Here is a 19,335-nt window from a genome sequence, read left to right as displayed (position 1 = left end):
ATATTAATATGTTCTGTAATAGTACATAATATGTACTATGTAAAATTTAAAACAGTAAAAAAGATAAGCAATTAATAACAAACAACATGGACGTACAAGTGAGATATGGAGTAATGAGTTTCTGAAAATTTATTTATGTTTTTTATATGATTGGATATTTCTTGGAAGGGGAAACATTTCACCATAATAATGTGAAAACTGACAGAATTCCAGCTATCAGTACTATAGCAAATGCAAGAAGATCGAGTTTACTACCCATTTATAATTGATTACACTAACAGAAAACACCAATAAACTGTAAACTGCAAGTTGTTTTTATTGTTTTCTGGTAGTGACCTCCAGAAATATTCTATAGAAAAATATCACGATGGCGATAACAACTAGCGAGTCAACAGCAGGGGTTCACAAAAAAGGAATAGAAATGTTGAAAATTACATCTAACTACATATAGACTATGAGTTGGAGATGTCCTATATGCACCAATTGCAATCCGCAGTGCATTATGTTGAATAGGATCCATTAGCATAGTACACTCCTTCAAGCAGAATCATAAACTGGAGCACCATAATCTAAAAAGGATCTAATCAATACTTTATATAAGAGCAGCAAAGTCATACGATCTGCTCCCCAAGACAGGGTACTGTAAGTTGGGTCTGACAGGATGAACACTGAGGTGGGTTTTCTCCCAATAGTAGGAAGAGATGTGTATGATGAGTGTGTGTCCAATTATGAGTTTTGCCAGTACCATTTCCTCTCTTCTGTTTCATCGGACGCTAGAGAACCACAGCTTTGATTCATGTTTTATCTGGTAAACTTTATTTTTGGTGTTACTTTTCCAGATCTCTGACCAGTTGTTTAGCATGTTTTGCATATGACAGACTTATAGTCAGTGTAAGGAACCTGAGGATGTTGTGAGAAAGTGGGTTGAGGATGTTTAGCAGCAATGTCAGCACTTCATTTCCTGGAATGTTAGAATGACCAGGGATCAAGCAAAAACTAATTGACTGATTGGACACTCTGCAGGAGATTAACTAGGAATGAATGTGTTTCAAGACAGGATGGGAAGATGAGAAATTCTTCCTTAGGGCAGACACAGCACTCAGGGAGTCTGTGTAAATTATGGCATGTGAGATGAAAAGCTCAATAATTTTACTAAATGCTAACTTGATGGCATATAATTCCACAGTGAAGATGCCGCAGGCTAATTGTAGTGAGGCTGTAGCAGTAAATGAAGGAAAAACTGCAGCAGCACCTACTGTACTGGCAGTTTTTGATCCATCAGGGTTCAGAGTAGTGTGAGATGAGTGCAACTGCCTGATATTGCAAGGAGGTATAACATTTTTCCCCCACTGAAGAAAATGTACATTGTAAGAGGCAGAAACATACGCCCAAGGTGGAACAGGAACAGTTGTGCCCTGAAAAATATCACTTAAATCAATATTCAAACTCTCTTTAATCCTGAGTGAAGCAGGTCTATTTTCATTTGGTTTGCTCTTATAGAACAAATCCCACCAAATATTATAAAAATACTCCCAACTGGGGTGCAATGGAAGACTCGGGATTTTAGCAGCATATTGGAATACAGTAAACCCCTGCTATTCTTGGGAGTTACGTTCCTAAGAAATGCCGTGAATACCAAAAACACAAATACTAAGTTATGGCTCCCATAATAATAAAAGAGTTCCGTTCCAAAGTATGAAATATATAAGAAAAAAAATTAGTCTAAAGTTTTGTCTATGTATGTATGTATTATACGTACCTTCATAATATGAAGGTACATAGCCAGTACGTAATAAAATACAAGCATAAGTCATCGAAATGAAAATAAGAAACAATTTAATATTTAATGTAATATTTATTAGAAATTTCAAACCAGCACCTTTGTTAGCTAAAAAACTTATCCCACCAGTGCTATCACCAGTTTCTCTAAAGTACTAATAAAGGTGTTTTGCCTTTTCACGAACGATAAGTGAACTTAACGGAATTTTATTTTGCGTTCAGTCTTCTATCCACAGATTTAAAGCTTTTTCCATTTTTTCTAATTTAACATCATGAGTTACAGAACAAATTTTTGAACAATTAGCACGTTTCCATGAACACTACAGCAGATTTTTTCTTCCAATTTCTTGATTGGTTGTACCGTTGACTGATTGATTTTTTAATGTTTTGCCACTAATGAGACACTTTCACCATTAGAAATTTTGTCTAATAACTCAATTTTACTCGCTAATGTCATCATCATCCCTCTTTGATCTTTTCACAATTCCCTTGTTATTCGTAGCCATATTTTTGTAGGGGTTAGAAAAGAACTTGTCCACATTTAAGGGCACAAAAGGTGATATAGTTGTACACGTTGGCACTAATGATATTAAGAGTAGGAGACTGACAGAATTACTTAACAAGTACAGGTCACTGTTGAACAAAAGACGAGAATTAGGGTTGAATTTGAAAGTGTCTGCAATTCTGCCCAGACATGATAGGAAGGAGTATATGATGAGAGCCTTGTCGATCAATTCGGCCCTGGAAAGACTGTGCAAGGCTCAAGGGATAGAATTTTTTTCAGCCTGGTCTGTACTTGTTAACAGGAGAGACTGCTTCTACAGGGATGGGATACACTTAAATAGAAAAGGTGCAAGAATATTTGCTGATGCTATCGAGGCAGTGTTAGGTGGGTCGGAAAACTGATAGTTTGGGGGGATACAAGGACTAATAGTTTAACAGTAGCCGTAGGCAGAGGTGAAGGTGATTCTTGCACAACTTCTATTAGAATAAGGTTGACGTAGCCTAGTGGTCAGGCACGCGGGTGCATAAATACACGTGCCTTGAGTGACCGGGGGTTCAAGCCCGTGACTGCTGAATGCGGTGCTGTTTCTTGTATTCTGTCTATCTTGTGAACTCCTCTGACCGTTTGGTCATCCCGGATTATAAACAGAAAATTTATTTATTTATAATAAGTAGCGACCTGGAGCGAGGGGTGTTGGGGATTTCAGGGACGGATGGCAGTCATCCTGAAATAGGTGGGTATATGGGATGTGTTAGGATAACTAGGAATAGGAGCATGTATGCTTCCATGTATACCAATGCTAGAAGTATAGTAAATAAATTTGATGAATTTGAAGTGTTGGTCAAGACATCAAAGGCGGATATTGTTGGAATACCAGAGACGTGGTGTCACACAGATATAAGGAATGCAGAACTGGAATTTGGGGAGCACAATGTGTACAAAAAGGATAGACAGGATACAAAGGGAGGAGGTGTTATGCTGTTAATTAAGAAAAACATAAAATCAAAAGAAGTGCACCCAGTTAATATAGATGAACAGTGCACTGTTGAGTCAGTTTGGTGTGACATAAGCACTGCGAAAGCAAAAATAAGAGTAGAAGTGTGTTATAGGCCTAATGACTCGAATGAGTACAATGAACAATTATACAGAGAAATAGAGTGGGCCAGTAAATCAGAATGTCTTATAATGGGGGATTTTAACATCCCAGATATTGACTGGAACTTGTGGGTTGGTCACTCACACACTAGTCAGACTTTTGTGGATTTACTTGGATGATTGTTTTCTGCAGTAGCATGTTCGAGAGGCAACCAGAGAGAGTAATACTCTTGATCTGGTTATCAGCAGTGATCACTCGTGTACTAAGAATTTGCAGATAAAGGAACCACTAGGCGGCAGTGATCACAGTGGGCTGATCCGGGATTTACTTAAAGATATAATTGCCATCAGGGGTAAAGGAAAGGGTTTTTGCTTCCGTAAAGGTGAGTACAGTGGTCTCAGAAAGTGTTTAAATTCTGTACAGTGGGATAAACTGACGATGTTACCAACAGTAAATTCTAAGTGGGAACCATTCAAGGAATTAATTAGCATTAGAATTTAGCATTAGCATTAGTAGAGGCATTTGATACAAGAAAGCAAGTTTATGCAGCATCAGCCAAAAAAAAAAAAAAAAAAACCCACTTCCACTTCACTCCTCTGTTCGTTCACAATACCTGTCCAGCTGAGCCTTAAACTTATTTAGGCTATCAACCTCCACCACAAGGGATGGAAGTCTGTTCCACCAACCAACCACCCGCTGGCTAAAGGCAAATTTCCGCACGTCTATCCTACATCTGTCTTTCCTCAATTTGAATTTATGCCCTCTCAGGTGATTTTTCTGAGCTAGAGGAAGGATCCCATCAGCATTGAGCATGCTTAAACCATTCAAGGCTTTATACACCTCTATCAGATCACCTCGCTGGTGCCTAGTCTCCAGACACTGTAATTTGCAAAACTTAAGCCTTTCTTCGTAAGAGCACCCCTTTGTTCCATTCACTAATCTTGTTGCCCTTCTCTGTACCCGTTCCAGCAGCTCTACATCCTTCTTCAAATGAGGCCTCCAGACCTGTATACAGTACTCTAGGTGTGGCCTGACCATCGCCTTATACAATGGAATAATCACCTCCTTATCCCTGCTGGAAAAATTCCTGTATATCATTGACAATACTCCATGAGCTACTCTTGCAGCCCATCTGCACTGCTCAGAGAACTTCATATCTGCCTGCACAACCACCCCCAAGTCCCTTTCATTCTCTACCACTGTCAGTGTAGTACCACAGAGTTGATACGTTGCTCTGGGGTTGCTGTTTCCCGTGTGTAGTACTTTACATTTGTCAATGTTAAACTTCATTTGCCACCTCTCAGCCCATCTGCTCAACCTTTCCAGATCCTGTTGCAGCAGCATAGTGTCAGTAGTGTCCTTGACAACCCTGCCAACCTTTGTATCGTCTGCAAACTTGGACATTAAGCCCGATATATCATCATCAATATCATTTATAAATACAGAAAACAATAATGGACCCAACACTGAGCCCTGAGGGACTCCACTAATAACATCAGTCCACGATGAGCGGTGTCCATTGATTACCACTCTCTGTCTTCTCCCCCTCAACCACCCCTTTATCCATAGCAGCAATTTGCCTCCAATGTCACACTGCTCCAATTTGTGTAGCAGTCTTCCATGTGCAACAGTATCAAAAGGCTTTCTAAGATCCAAGTATATAATATCAAAGTTATTCCCTGCATCCAGTTCTTTTGTGACTGCATCATAGTATCCAATCAAGTTGGTCAGGCAAGACTTCCCCTTAACAAAACCATGCTGTGTCTGAGCTATAACTGAAGTCTTGTCTAAATGATCCTGCAGTGCTTCTTTAACCAGTGCCTCCATTAATTTTCCTGGAACAGAAGTTAAGCTCACAGGTCTATAATTACTTGTGTCAGCCTTTGATCCTCCTTTGTGAATTGGGGTCACATTTGCACATTTCCAGTCTATGGGTACCTCCCCTGAGTCCAAGGAAGCTCTCATAATTATGGCTAAGGGTTTGCTTACTTCCTTTGCTGCCTCCTTTAATATAACTGGATAGATCCCATCCACCCCGGGTGCCATTCTTGTGTTTATCTTCAACAGTTTCTCCTCCACTTTACTCCCAGTTATTTCAAGATTCTGTAGCTTACTGCTAGAGTTGAATACACCTCTGGCATTCCCCTCGCTGAATAACTCCTCATGTGTGAAGGTCGATGCAAAATATTCATTTAGTTTGTTAGCTACCTGAGCAGGATCATCAACAGTTGACCCATCAATATCAAGTGGACCAATCTGATTCATCCCCTTCCTTCTAGAGTTTACATAAGTAAAGAACTCTTTGCTGTTTTTCTTTGCATCCCTTGCCAAGGATTTCTCGTAATCTGCCTTCGCCTGCCTAACCTCCTTTGTAACTTGGTTGCATATCAACTTGTATCTATCATAGGCTTCTGTGTCATGTGTTAATTTGTATGTATCCCATGCATTTTTCTTCTCTGCCATATGCCTCATTAGTTCATCTGACATCCATTTTGGCCTAAACCTTGAACAATATTTCTTAGTTGGTATGTAAAGCCTAGTAGCTTCCAAGATAAGTTCTTTGAATGCTTCCCATTTTGAATTTGCTGTTGGTAACATCATCAGTTGGTCCCACTGTATAGAATTTCAATACTGTCTCAGTCCATCGTAGTCGCCTTTACGGAAGCAATAACCCTTCCCTTTACCCCTAATGGTAGTTACCTCTTTCAGTAAATCCCACTTCAGCACACTGTGATCACTGCCACCTAGTGGTTCATTTATCTGCAGATTCTTAATGCATGAAGAATCACTGCTGATAATCAAATCAAGAGTATTACTCCCTCTAGTTGCCTCCCGAACATGCTGATGTAGAAAACAATCATCCAATAAATCCACAAAAGCCCTGCTAGTGTGTGAGTAACCAGCCCCCAAATTCCAGTCAATATCTGGGAAATTAAAATCTCCCATTATAAGACACTCTGATTTACTGGCCCACTCTATTTCCCTGTACAGTTCCTTATTATACTCATCAGAGTCATTAGGCCTATAGCACACTCCTACTCTCAATTTTGATCTCCCAATGTTTATGTCACACCAAACTGACTCCACACTGCACTGTCCAGCGATGTCGACTGGCTTCACTTCCTTGGTTTTTATGTGTTTCTTAACTAATAGCATAACCTCTCCCCCCTTCCTATCCTGTCCATCCTTTCTGTAGACGTTGTACTCCCCAAATTGCAGTTCTCCATCCCTTATATCTGTGTGACACCACGTCTCTGATATCCCAACAATATCTGCCTTCGATGTTTTGAGCAATACCTCAAATTCATCAAATTTATTTACTGAACTCCTAGCATTGGTGTACACGCAAGTATACCTGCACCTGTTTCTATTCTTAGCTACCCTAACACAACCCATGTGTTTACTTGTACCGCAATGGCTCCCAGTAGTCTCTGAAATACCATGCATCTTGTTTTTCAGGCTTCTGCTCATTCTAATAGAAGCAGTGCAAGAATCTCTTTCACCTCTGCCAGTGGCTACTGTCAATCTATTGGTCTTTGTCTCCCCCCAAGCTAGCAGTTTTCCGACCCACCTAACACTGCCTCGATAGCATCAGCAAATATTCTTGCACCCTTTCTATTTAAGTGTATCCCATCCCTGTAAAGCAATCTCTCCTGTTAACAAGTACAGTCCAGGCTGAAAAAAATTCTACCCCTTGAGCCTTGCACAATCTTTCCAGGGCCGAATTGATCGACAAGGCTCTCATCATATACTCCCTCCTATCGTGTCTGGGCAGAATTGCAGACACTTTCAAATTCACCCCTAATTCTCGGCTTTTGTTCAACAGTGACCTGTACTTGTTAAGTAATTCTGCCGGTCTCCTACTCTTAATATTATTAGTGCCAACGTGTACAACTATATCACCTTTTGTGCCCTTAAAAGATGATATTCGCTCTACGTCATCAACCTTTGCCCCTGGCAGACATACCCTGGTCCTGTTCCACCTATCTTTTTTACAAAGCATATTCCCCGTTTCCCTGACAATAGAGTCACCAACAACTACTAGTTCCTTCGGGACCAGTGCATTCTGCCTTAGGGGTTGTCTCTGTGTCACGCGATGCCCAAGTGCAAGCTCTGGCGTTGATGTGGGCAGCTGAGAGCTTGATGGGCCCCTCAATTTAGTTTCTTCGAGGGCATCCACCCTGTCCTTCAAGCTCTCATTTAGGCCCACAAGAACGCCGAGTTGTTGCCTGATATCGATACACTCCTTGCATCGCGCACACACAGAGACATCCCCCTTGGCAGTATCATGTCCCGTACCCGATTGCTCTGCAAACATCAAGCAAACAGTGCATTTTATAAGGCTGTCAGTCAGAGGACAACTGCCCCCCTCAGTTCTGCTCTGAGCCACAGCACTTCCATTAGCTTGAGCCTTTTGCTTTGCTGCTCTGGTCTGAGTCATGATTCTATTAATTTATTAATTAATTATGTTATGTTATTAATTATATTACGTTTGTAATCTAAGTCCTTATATGTATTTATTTAAACGTACAATTTAACTGCTAACGAAGTTCAACTAACGCTATCTAGTACGGTATATAACCTACGGTATATCTAGTACGGTATCACAATGGCGGGAAAGTTACTAACGGTAGCGGTAGTTACGAACGGTAGTTACAAACACGTGGAAACCCTTACCGATACTTTTACAAGGCCAAGTAAAGAATAAATACACCAAATTAATCAAAAAATCATAAAATAATGTTATACTACTAAATTTAAATCAAACGTTTTAGAAAAACAATAATTTCAAATCAATAAATAAGAAAAATCCACTTAGCGGCTTTGAACACGACCGTCACTAGTGGAAGCTAGTGACGGTCTAATTGTGGAAGCTACTAAAAGTTTCATACCTATTAAGAAATATTGTTCAAGATTTAGGCCTAAATGGTTATCAAATGAACTAATGAGACTCGTAACAGAGAAGGAATATGCATGGGATGCATATAAATTATCAAGCAACTCAGAACCTATGGCAGATATAAGCTAGTCTGTAATCAGGTGACAAAGGAGGTTAGGCACGCGAAGGCAGATTACGAGAAATCCTTGGCAAAAGATGCTAAGAAAAACAGCAAGGATTTCTTTACTTATATAAATTCTAAAAGGTAGGGGATGAATCTGATTGGTCCACTTGATATCGATGGATCGACTGTTGATGATCCTGCCCAGATAGCAAACAAACTGAATGAGTATTTTGCATCTACATTCACACACGAGGAGTTATTAAGGTTTGGAAAAGGCAGAAGGTTATCAAATTGTAGCAGGATACTTAATGATTTTGTAATAACTGAGAGCAAAGTGGAGTAGAAATTGTTGAAGTTAAACATAAGAAAAGCACCTGAGGTGGATGGGATCTATCCAGTTATATTAAAGGAGGCGGGAAAGCAACCAAGTAGAATAGATGTGTGGAAATTTGCCTTTAGCCAGCGGGTGGTTAATTGCTGGAACAAACTTCCATCTGTCGTTGTGGAAGTTGATAGGTTGAATAAATTGAAGGAGGAACTGGACAGGCATTTGGAGGGAATGGTGTGATTTTTTTTTTTTTTTTTTTTGGCTGATGCTGCATAAGCTCATACACATGCTTTCTTGCATCACATGCCACTACTACTACTACTACAATAAAGTCACTTTCTTTTAACCGTTAATACACTCGAAAAAGTCTGTTTACACTAACACTGCAAAACGGTAGATTTTTCACTTTTGTAAGCATATCAATTGATAAATTTATTCAATTTATAAGCATTTAAAAGCACCGACGAAACCTTCTACGACAAGTGCATAAGGCATATTGAACAAGGATTAGTGGGAAATATCCACGCTCGCGTATTTTGTCACTCCTCTCCCTTCCACCCACTGAGCGCTGTTTTGACTGTGAAAGATGATTTTAGCCACGTTCATGTTTTTTTATGGCAAAAAATGTTCATGGCACTTTAAATTCACATTTTTTTTAGGTTTCATTTCATATTAAATCAGCGACCACAAATACTGATACCGCGAATAACAGGAGTTTACTGTAGTAATGGTTTCCTACAAATATGTAATGGAACATCATGTGCTTCAATATAAAGACTTTGAATTGGAGAAATCCTGAAAGTGCCCAATGCAGTCCTGAGAACACTGTGCTGAATGACATTTAAACATTGTAAAGTAGTGCTCCTGGCAGAGTCATATACCGGACAATCATAATCTAGATGTGAATAGATTAAAGTTCTATACAAATACAGTAAGAGTATACTGATCAGCTCCCCATGACATAATGGAGACTGATTACAGTATATTCAAATGCTTTAAACAAGTATTTCTCATGTTTCCTTACAAAGATGTAATGGAGGATCATGCACTTCGATATGAAGACTCTCGGCTGGAGAACTCCTGAAAGCATCCAATACAGTCTTGAGAGCACTGTGCTGGATATTTAGATGTTGTAAAGTAGTGCTTCTGGCAGAGTCATATACTAAAGAACCATAATCTGCGTGCCAACAGATTAAAGTTCTGTAAAGGTGAAATAAAGTATACTGATTCTCCAAGACATGGACAAGACTGATCGAAGTATGTTCATATGCTTTACACAAGCATTTCTTAAATGAGTGATGTGAGCTTGGAAATTAAGCTTGCTGTCTAATATCAGACCAAGAAATCTGACGTTGGTAGCAAGTGGGATTGGAGTATTGTTCATTTGCAATTCAGGATCAGAATGGAGAGCCCAACACTTGCAAAAGTGAGGGTAGAGCATTTCTTTTCTGAGAGTCAATAACCATTCCTTAAAGTCCAGGATTCTATTTTGGTTATGGCAAGTTGGAGTTGGCATTCAATGGTATTGATATTTTGAGACTGACAGGAAATGGTAAAATTGTCTGCATACATATATGTTTCAACAATTTTTGGGATATCTTGTGTCATGCTGCTAACTCGAATTGTAAAAAGTGTTAAACTAAGTATTGATCCATGCGGGACTCCTTCTTCCTGAATGTGAGAAGCAGAGAGTATGTTTTTATACTGGACCTGAAAATTTTGCAATTGCAGGAAATTTTTAATTATTTCAGGCAAATGGCCCCAAAATCCCAGATGGTAAAGATCTATAAGAGTACCATGATGCCAGGTAGTGTCAAATGCCTTTTCAAAATCTAAGTTGACTATAACTAGATGTTGTTTCCTGACAAAAAGCATTGCGCATATGAGATTTGGCTTTGATGAGCATGTCTAGGGTTGATCTATTTTTTTCGAAAGTCATGCTGATGATCTGACAGGAGATTCTGTGACTCCAGAATGTAAGTGAGCCTTGTATGAACTATCCTTTTGAAAATTTTATCCAAGCAGCTCGTGAGAGATATGGGCCTATAATTTGAACCAGGGAAGGATCTTTTCCTGGTTTTGGTATGGCAATAATAAAAGAATGGTGCCAAGAAGAAGTATAAGCATTTTCATAGAAGGTCCAATTGTAGAAGATCAACAAAGTAAGCAAGTCCTTTTCAGGGAAATGCTTCAGCATAATGTAAATATACCATCTGGGCCTGTGGCACTATTGGTTGATCTATTTAATGATTCTTTTGAGTTCTGTTAATGCAAAGGGTTGGTTGTATGGGAAGAAGTGGCACATGAAGAAGTTGATTTTATGCCTTTCTACAGTTGCTTTAATGTTTTGGAAGGAGGATGTATAGGAAGCAGAAGCAGAGATTGTGGCAAATGATTCTGCTAGTGCATTAGCAACTTCTTCAGGAGTAGATGGGTCTTTTCCCTTTCCAAGGAAGTATCGGAGAGGGTAGCCAAACAAATTGGCCATTTAGGGCCTGTATCCTTCTCCAGATGAGCCATGTGTCAGTGTCTTTTGTGATGGATTGAGGCAAAGGCAATCCACAAATTGCATTTCGCTTTCTGTCTAATTTGCTTTAGCTTTAAGTCTCTTATAAGTGATTAAGTTAGTTGTGGTATTATTCCATGCACGGTTTTTCTCCTGTTTGGCATGAAGGCAATCTGTATTCCACTAGTGATTCCAGTGAATATGATATGTCTTGGATTTTAGAATAGAATCGGATGCTGTCAGAATCTGATTGATTATGTATGCAGTTACATCATTAATGGGTTGTTTTTGAGCATAAAGTCTGTTTAGATATATTTGGGGAGAATAGCCATCCCAGTTTGCCTTTCTAAACTTCCAAGTGGATTGCTGGTCAGGATTCGCAGTTACCTCTGTTTGTAGTGAGCAAATAATAAGAAAATGATCACTATTAAATGACTGACCATGTCATGATTGGAAAGATGGATGGTGAACAAATGGACAAGTCAATTACGGAAGCGAAGCCTGTAGGTAGGTGGATGTATGTGGGAGATCCAGAGTTTAGTAAATTTATATCATTGTTATTAAAAACTCTTCAATCAATTTGCCTCTTGCATCCATTGTAGGGGATCCCCACAATGAATGGTGACCATTAAAATCACCAAAAAGGCAAATTGGTGTTGGAAGTTGTGTAAGGAGATTGTCCAGTTCTGAATGAGGAAATGGCAGAGATGGTGGAATGTTAAAAAAAAAAGGGTTAGTAACTGAATTACTAACTTCAATACGAGCTGCCACAGCTTCTAGAGAGGTTTGTAACTGGATGAGTCTTGATGGAATATTAGAATTAATAAGAATGGCTATTCCTCCACAGGCACAAGAGTCTGATCTTCTATCTTGTCTGTACAAGATATAATTTCAAAATTTTGGCGAGGCTTGCAGTGACAGGGAATGTTTCTGTAGGCCTATCGGATTAAATTGGCTCCATAAATTCTTCAAGTCCTCTGAATGGCTTCTTAGTCCTCTGTATTCCATTGTATGATGTTTTGCATTATTTTAGTTTAGTTAAGGAAGATTCATCTGATTGTTTTTTGTAGAGAGAATTTCTTCCAGTCTTTTTTTTTGGGGAATATGGGGCATCTAGTATCCATTGTGTCGTTGCCATGAAGTCCCAGGATGGGTTCCTCATAATCCTGGTGTTCATCCACTTCCATATTGTTAGTGGGTGCTTCAGTTTTCTTTGAGTCTTTAGCAATTTTCAATTTTGCTATGTCATTTGAGACTCTTGGATTATCAGCTGGAATACTGATTGGAGTATTAGTGGCATCACTGGTTTTAGTTTTAGGAGTGTCTTTTCCAGATGTAGATAGGTTTGCTTTAACCCAGTTAGCAAGAGAAGTGCTGAGCGGAATTGATACAGGTTTGAACTGTATCAATGCAGAACCTGTCTGCATGACTCCGGATATGTGAATTTATGTTCAATTTTATATTTTTGGATTTTTTTTTTTCCAATTGTCCACATTTCACATGATTTGGAAAAAGCAGGGTGGCTTCCTTTGCAGTTAGGGCAAACAGGAGATGAGGCTGAACAAACTGTTTGTGTATTGTCCTTTGAACCACAAATTGGACAGATGGTATCCCCTCTGCATGCCTGATAAACGTAAATGCATGTGTGCTTGTGCGTTTGTGTATGCACAACTTATTGTAATACAGGTCGACCGTCACTAATCCGGCAGCATTGTGACTTGTGGGAGTGCCAGATTAGTGAGTTTGCCGGATCATCGGTACAGTTTACCCAACAACTAACCACCTCCTCCTACTTTTAACACATTGACTGCTAAGCTAGAAACCAAGAAAAAAATTCCCCAGAGGCCAAAAAATATTTATCAAATAATTTGATTAGTAATTCTAAAATAAATACTGTAATGTCAGTGTTGTTGTTTATTCGCTTAAAATATGAAAAAAAGAAATTATTATGATTAGTTTATTGCACGCAGGGCGAGAGCTGAAATAAAATTAATTGCGATAAAATAAACTCTCAAACGTCATAATAAGTTTGTCAGTGTTGTTAGAAATTTTGTGAAAACAAGTTTGTTAGCACACTGTATTAGCCATCATATTGTGTTGTGTTTTTCCGCAAGTTTGTACAAGTGTATAAAAAAAAATTTTAAAAATCTAAATGAAAATTACTAAAATAAGACGAATTGAGAGAAACTGCTGGAATTTACAATTATGCAGAGTTAAACTCTGCTTAATAGTAAATTCCAGCAGTGTGTTAGGGTAGCTAAGAAAAAGAACAGGTGCATGTATACTCGTGTGTACACCAATGCTAGGAGTTTGGTATATAAATTTGATGAATTTGAGGTATTGCTCAAAGCATCAAAGGCGGATATTGTTGGGATATCAGAGATGTGGTTTCACAAAGATATAAGGAATGCAGAACTGGAATTTGGGGAGTACAACGTCTACAGAAAGGATAGACAGGATAGGAAGGGAGGAGGGGCTATGCTATTAGTTAAGAAACATAAAATCCAAGGAAGTGAAGCCAGTCAACATCGCTAGACAGTGCAGTGTTGAGTCAGTTTGGTGTGACATCAGCATTGGGAGATCAAAACTGAGAATAGGAGTGTGCTATAGGCCTAATGACTCTGATGAGTATAATAAGAAACTGTACAGGGAAATAGAGCGCGCCAGTAAATCAGAGAGTCTTATAATGGGGGATTTTAATTTCCCAGATATTGACTGGAATTTGTGGGTTAGTCACTCACATACTAGCAAGGCTTTTGTGGATTTATTGGATGATTGTTTTCTACATCAGCATGTTTGGGAGGCAACTAGAGGGAGTAATACTCTTGATTTGATTATCAGTAGTGATTCTTCATGCATTAAGAATCTGCAGATAAATGAATCACTAGGTGGCAGTGATCACAGTGTGCTGAAGTGGGATTTACTCAAAGAGGTAACTACCATCAGGGGTAAAGGATAAGGTTATTGCTTTTGTAAAGGAGACTATGACTGTCTGAGACAGTATTTAAATTCTATACAGTGGGACCAACTGATGATGTTACCAACAGCAAATTCAAAATGGGAAGCATTCAAAGAACTTATCTTGGAAGCTACTAGGCTTTACATACCAACTAAGAAATATTGTTCAAGGTTCAGGTCTAAATGGATGTCAGATGAATTAATGAGACATATGGCAGAGAAGAAAAATGCATGGGATACATATAAATTAACATGTGACACAGAAGCCTATGATAAATATAAGTTTATTTGTAACCAAGTTACAAAGGAGGTTAGGCAGGCGAAGGCAGATTACGAGATCGCTTTGGCAAAGGATGCAAAGAAAAACAGCAAAGAGTTCTTTACTTATGTAAACTCTAGAAGGAAGGGGATGAATCAGATTGGCCCACTTGATATCGATGGTTCATCTGTTGATGATCCTGCTCAGGTAGTTAACAAACTAAATGAATATTTTGCATCGATATTCACACATGAGGAGTTATTCAGCTAGGGGAATGCCAGAGGTGTATTCAACTCTGGCAGTAAGCTAGATAATCTTGTAATAACAGAGAGTGAAGTGGTGGAGAAATTGTTGAAGATAAACACAAGAAAGGCACCTGAGGTGGATGGGATCTATCCAGTTATATTAAAGGAGGCAGCAAAGGAAGTAAGCAAACCCTTAGCCATAATTATAAGAGCTTCCTTGGACTCAGTGGAGGTATCAATAGACTGGAGATGTGCAAATGTGACCCCAATTCACAAAGGAAGGTCAAAGGCTGACACAAGTAATTATAGACCTGTGAGTTTAACTTCTGTTGCAGGAAAATTAATGGAGGCACTGGTTAAAGAAGCACTGCAGGATCATCTAGACAAGACTTCAGTTATAGCTCGGACACAGCATGGTTCTGTTAAGGGGAAGTCTTGCCTGACCAATTTGATTGGATACTATGATGCAGTCACAAACCAACTGGATGCAGGGAATAACTTTGATATTACGGGTGGGTCTTGATTAATGAGATTAATTCGTCCCGTGAGCGCAAAATGGAAACACATTAATCGAATATCATAACCAATAGGAAAAATTATAATTGGTCCTTGACCTTCTGAAATGTCCATAAAGAATTTTAAAAATACCTTTTAAATAACTTTTTAACTGTATATAATGTAAAATATAATGAAAATAATTATGTAATTAAATGTTTATTGCATAAAACTGCGGTGCCTAAACTGTGCACTGCGGAATATTTTAAATTTTTGAGGGGAACACAGCGATACTCCACATCTGTCGGACACCACGCGAACTAATAGCTCGAGGTAGTTCACAGTTTCAGCATTTCTTATTAAGTTGTTTGGACCTAACTACTAAACGAAACTGTTAGGTATTTCTTTTGGTCTGGGTGCGCCTTGAAAAAATTACTGAGACATTAAAGGCGCCGTGAACCGAGAAACTATGGGAACCTCTGACATAAAATACAAAATGAAGAAATTACTGTTGCGGAAATATTTGAACAGTGTTGACTTTCTCTTTTCATCAATCAATTTCCGATAGCTGACAACAATCTTCTCTGGGCCCTGGTGAAATAAATATCACAGAGAACATCAAACCTTTTGTTTGAAGTTCTATGCGATACAAAAGATTTCATCTTGCATTTAAAAATTTGAATTTTTAAATGCAAGTCTGCATTGACTTTAGCTAATGCTAAAGTCAATTAGTAATGCTAAAATACTAATGCTAAAAGCAATTAGTAGAGGCATATGATGCAAGAAAGCAAGCTTATTCAGCATCAGCCAAAAAAAAAAAAAAAAAAAAAAAAACACAACCACTACTCCCATTTCACCCCTCCGTTCTTTCGAAATACCTGTCCAGCTGAGGCTTAAATTTGTTTAGGCTATCAACTTCAACAACAAGTGATGGAAGTCTATTCCACAAACCAACTGCCAGCTGGCTAAAGGCAAATTTCCGCACATCTATCCGACATCCGTCCTTCCTCAATTTGAATTTATGCCCTCTCAGGTGATTATTCTGAGCAAGAGGAACAATCTCATCGGCATTGAGAATGCTCAATCCATTCAAAGCCTTATACACCTCTATCAGATCACCTCGCCGATGCCAAGTCTCCAGACTCTGTAATTTGCAAAAGTTAAGCCTTTCTTCGTAATAGCAACCCTTTGTTCCATTCACTAATCTTGTTGCCCTTCTCTGTACTCGTTCCAGCAGCTCTACATCCTTCTTGAAATGAGGCCTCCAGACCTGTATACAGTACTCAAGGTGTGGCCTGACCAATGCCTTATACAAGGGAATAATCACATCCCTATCCCTGCTGGAAAAATTCCTGTATATCATTGACAAGACACCATGAGCTACTCTTGCAGCTCATCTGCACTGCTCAGAGAACTTCATATCTGCCTGCACAATTACCCCCAGGTCCTTTTCATTCTCTACCACTCTCAGCGTAGTACCACAGAGTTGATACGTTGATCTGGGGTTACTGTTTCCCATATGTAGTACTTTACATTTGTCAATGTTAAACTTCATTTGCCACCTCTCAGCCCATCTGCTCAACCTTTCCAGATCCTGTTGCAGCAGCATAGCATCAGTAGTGTCCTTAACAACCCTGCCAACCTTTGTATCGTCTGCAAACGTGGACATTAAGCTTGATATACCATCATCAATATCATTTATAAATACAGAAAACAACAATGGACCCAACACTGAACCCTGAGGAACTCCACTAATAACATTAGTCCACGTTGAGCAGTGTCCATTGATTACCACTCTCTGTCTTCTGCCACTCAACCATCCCTTTATCCATAGCAGCAATTTGCCTCCAATGCCACACTGCTCCAATTTGTGCAGCAGTCTTCCGTGCGCAACAGTATCAAAAGCCTTTCTAAGATCCAAATATATAATGTCAAAATTATTCCCTGCATCCAGTTCTTTTGTGACTACATCATAGTATCCAATAAAATTGGTCAGACAAGACCTGCCCTTAACAAAACCATGCTGTGTCTGAGCTATAACTGATTTCTTGTCCAGATGATCCTGCAGAGCTTCTTAAACCAGTGCCTCCATTAATTTTCCTGGAACCGAAGTTAATCTAACAGGTCTATAATTACTTGTGTCGCCCTTTGACCTCCTTTGTGAATTGGGGTCACGTTTGCACATCTCCAGGCCATGGGTACTTCCCCTGAGTCCAAGGAAGCTGTCATAATTATGGCTAAGGGTTTGCTTACTTCCTTTGCTGCCTCCTTTAATATAACTGGATAGATCCCATCCACCCCGGGTTCCTTTTTTATGTTTATCCTCAACAATTTCTCCTCCACTTTCCTCTCAGTTATTAGAAAATCATCTAGCTCACTGCCAATGTGTACTTCACCTACTCCTTCTTGAATAACTCCTCATGTGTGAATGTAGATGCAAAATACTCGTTTAGATTGTTAGCCACCTCAGCAGGATCCTCAACTGTTGAACCATCAACATCCAGTGAACCAATCTGATTCACCCCTTTACTTTTTGAGTTTAAATAGGTAAAGAACTCTTTTCTGTTTTTCTTTGCATCCTTTGCCAAGGATTTCTCATAATCTGCTTTTACGAAAGCAAAAACCTTCCCTTTACCTCTGATGGTAGTTACCTCCTTGAGTAAATCCCACTTCAGCACACTGTGATCACTGCCACCTAGTGGTTCCTCTATCCGCAGATTCTTAATGCATGAAGAATCGCTACTGATAATCAGATCAAGAGTATTACTCCCTCTAGTTGCCTCCCTAACATGCGGGTGTAGAAAACAATCATTCAATAAATCCACAAAAGCCTTGCTAGTGTGTGAGTGACCAACCCACAAATTCCATTCAATATCTGGGAAATTAAAATCCCCCATTATAAGACTCTCTGATTTACTGGCCCACTCTATTTCTCTGTACAGTTTCTTATTATACTCATCAGAATCATTAGGCCTATCATCATCATCATCATCAGCCATTTTCAATCCACTGCAGGATGAAGGCCTCTCCAGCAACTTTCCAGTTCCTTCTGTTTTGAGCACTGGCCATCCATTTACTACTCGAAAACTCATGAATTTCATCTATCCATCTCCGCCTTTGTCTTCCAGGTTTTCTTCTAGCTCCTCTTGGGTACCATTCTGTTATTTTCTTAGTCCATCTGTCATCATGTCTTCGAGCTATGTGTCCTGCACAAGACCATTTTAGTTCTTTAGTTTTGATAAGAATGTCCTTTACTTGAGTTTGCTGCCTAATCCATGTGTTTCTCTTCTTATCTAACAGTCTGATTCCCAATATGATTCGTTCCATTCTTCGCTGTGTAGTTCTCAGCTTCTCTTCCATTCTTTTGGTGAGTGCCCAAGTTTCACTTCCATAAGTCATGGTGGGGAGTATACATTGATTCATTATTTTACGTTTCAGACAAACTGGGATATTGCTCTTCAGTATGTGACTATATTTCCTGAATGCTATCCATCCAAAATTTATTCTTCTCTTGACTTCCAGCCATTTATCATTATTACAGCTAATAACTTGTCCCAGATAAGTATATGACTCCACCTTTTCAATTACTGCTCCTTCAATCATTATTTCCCTTTCCGTGGCATACTTGTTCATCATTACTTTTGTTTTAGCCATATTCATCTTTAGTCCAAAATCCTTACTAACTGTGCATAACTGATTAAGATTTTCCTCTAATTCTTTGGGATCGTGGCTTATGACCACAATGTCATCTGCAAATTGTAAATGGTTTAGGTACTCTCCGTTCACATTGAACAGCTTTGGAGATATTGTGTCTCCTTGTCGAACTCCTTTCTCGATTTTAAATTTGCTACTGTCTTTGTCTAGTCTAATAAAGGATGTAGCACTCTCATATATTTTCTTCAAAATCATAATATATGGAGTATCAATGCCTTGTCTTTCCAGTGCCTGAAACATTGCCTTATGCTGTATGGAGTCAAATGCCTTTTCATAATCCACAAATGCCAGGCATAATGGTGTTTTATATTCATTTGCTTTCTCCATTAGCTGTGATATTACGTGAAGGTGATCCATCGTTGAGAATCCTGTCCTAAAGCCAGCTTGCTCTTTCGGTTGATTCTCATCAAGTATTCTTTCTAATCTGTTAGTAATGACCCTTGTGAA

At 39.0% G+C, this 19,335-nt stretch overlaps 1 protein-coding gene across 1 annotated transcript in view; it reads right to left on the bottom strand.

Annotated features, from left to right (window-relative positions):
• The window catches only part of LOC150077356 (xylosyl- and glucuronyltransferase LARGE1-like), a 1,505,345-nt gene that overhangs the window by 609,203 nt on the left and 876,807 nt on the right, over positions 1-19,335 (bottom strand). The window lies entirely within an intron of this gene.

The sequence above is a fragment of the Mastigoproctus giganteus genome, chromosome 12, assembly GCF_048544385.1.
Source record: "Mastigoproctus giganteus isolate SK-2022 chromosome 12, ASM4854438v1, whole genome shotgun sequence".
Classification (NCBI taxonomy): Eukaryota; Metazoa; Arthropoda; class Arachnida; order Uropygi; family Thelyphonidae; genus Mastigoproctus; species Mastigoproctus giganteus.
This window is presented reverse-complemented; position numbering and strand designations above follow the sequence as displayed.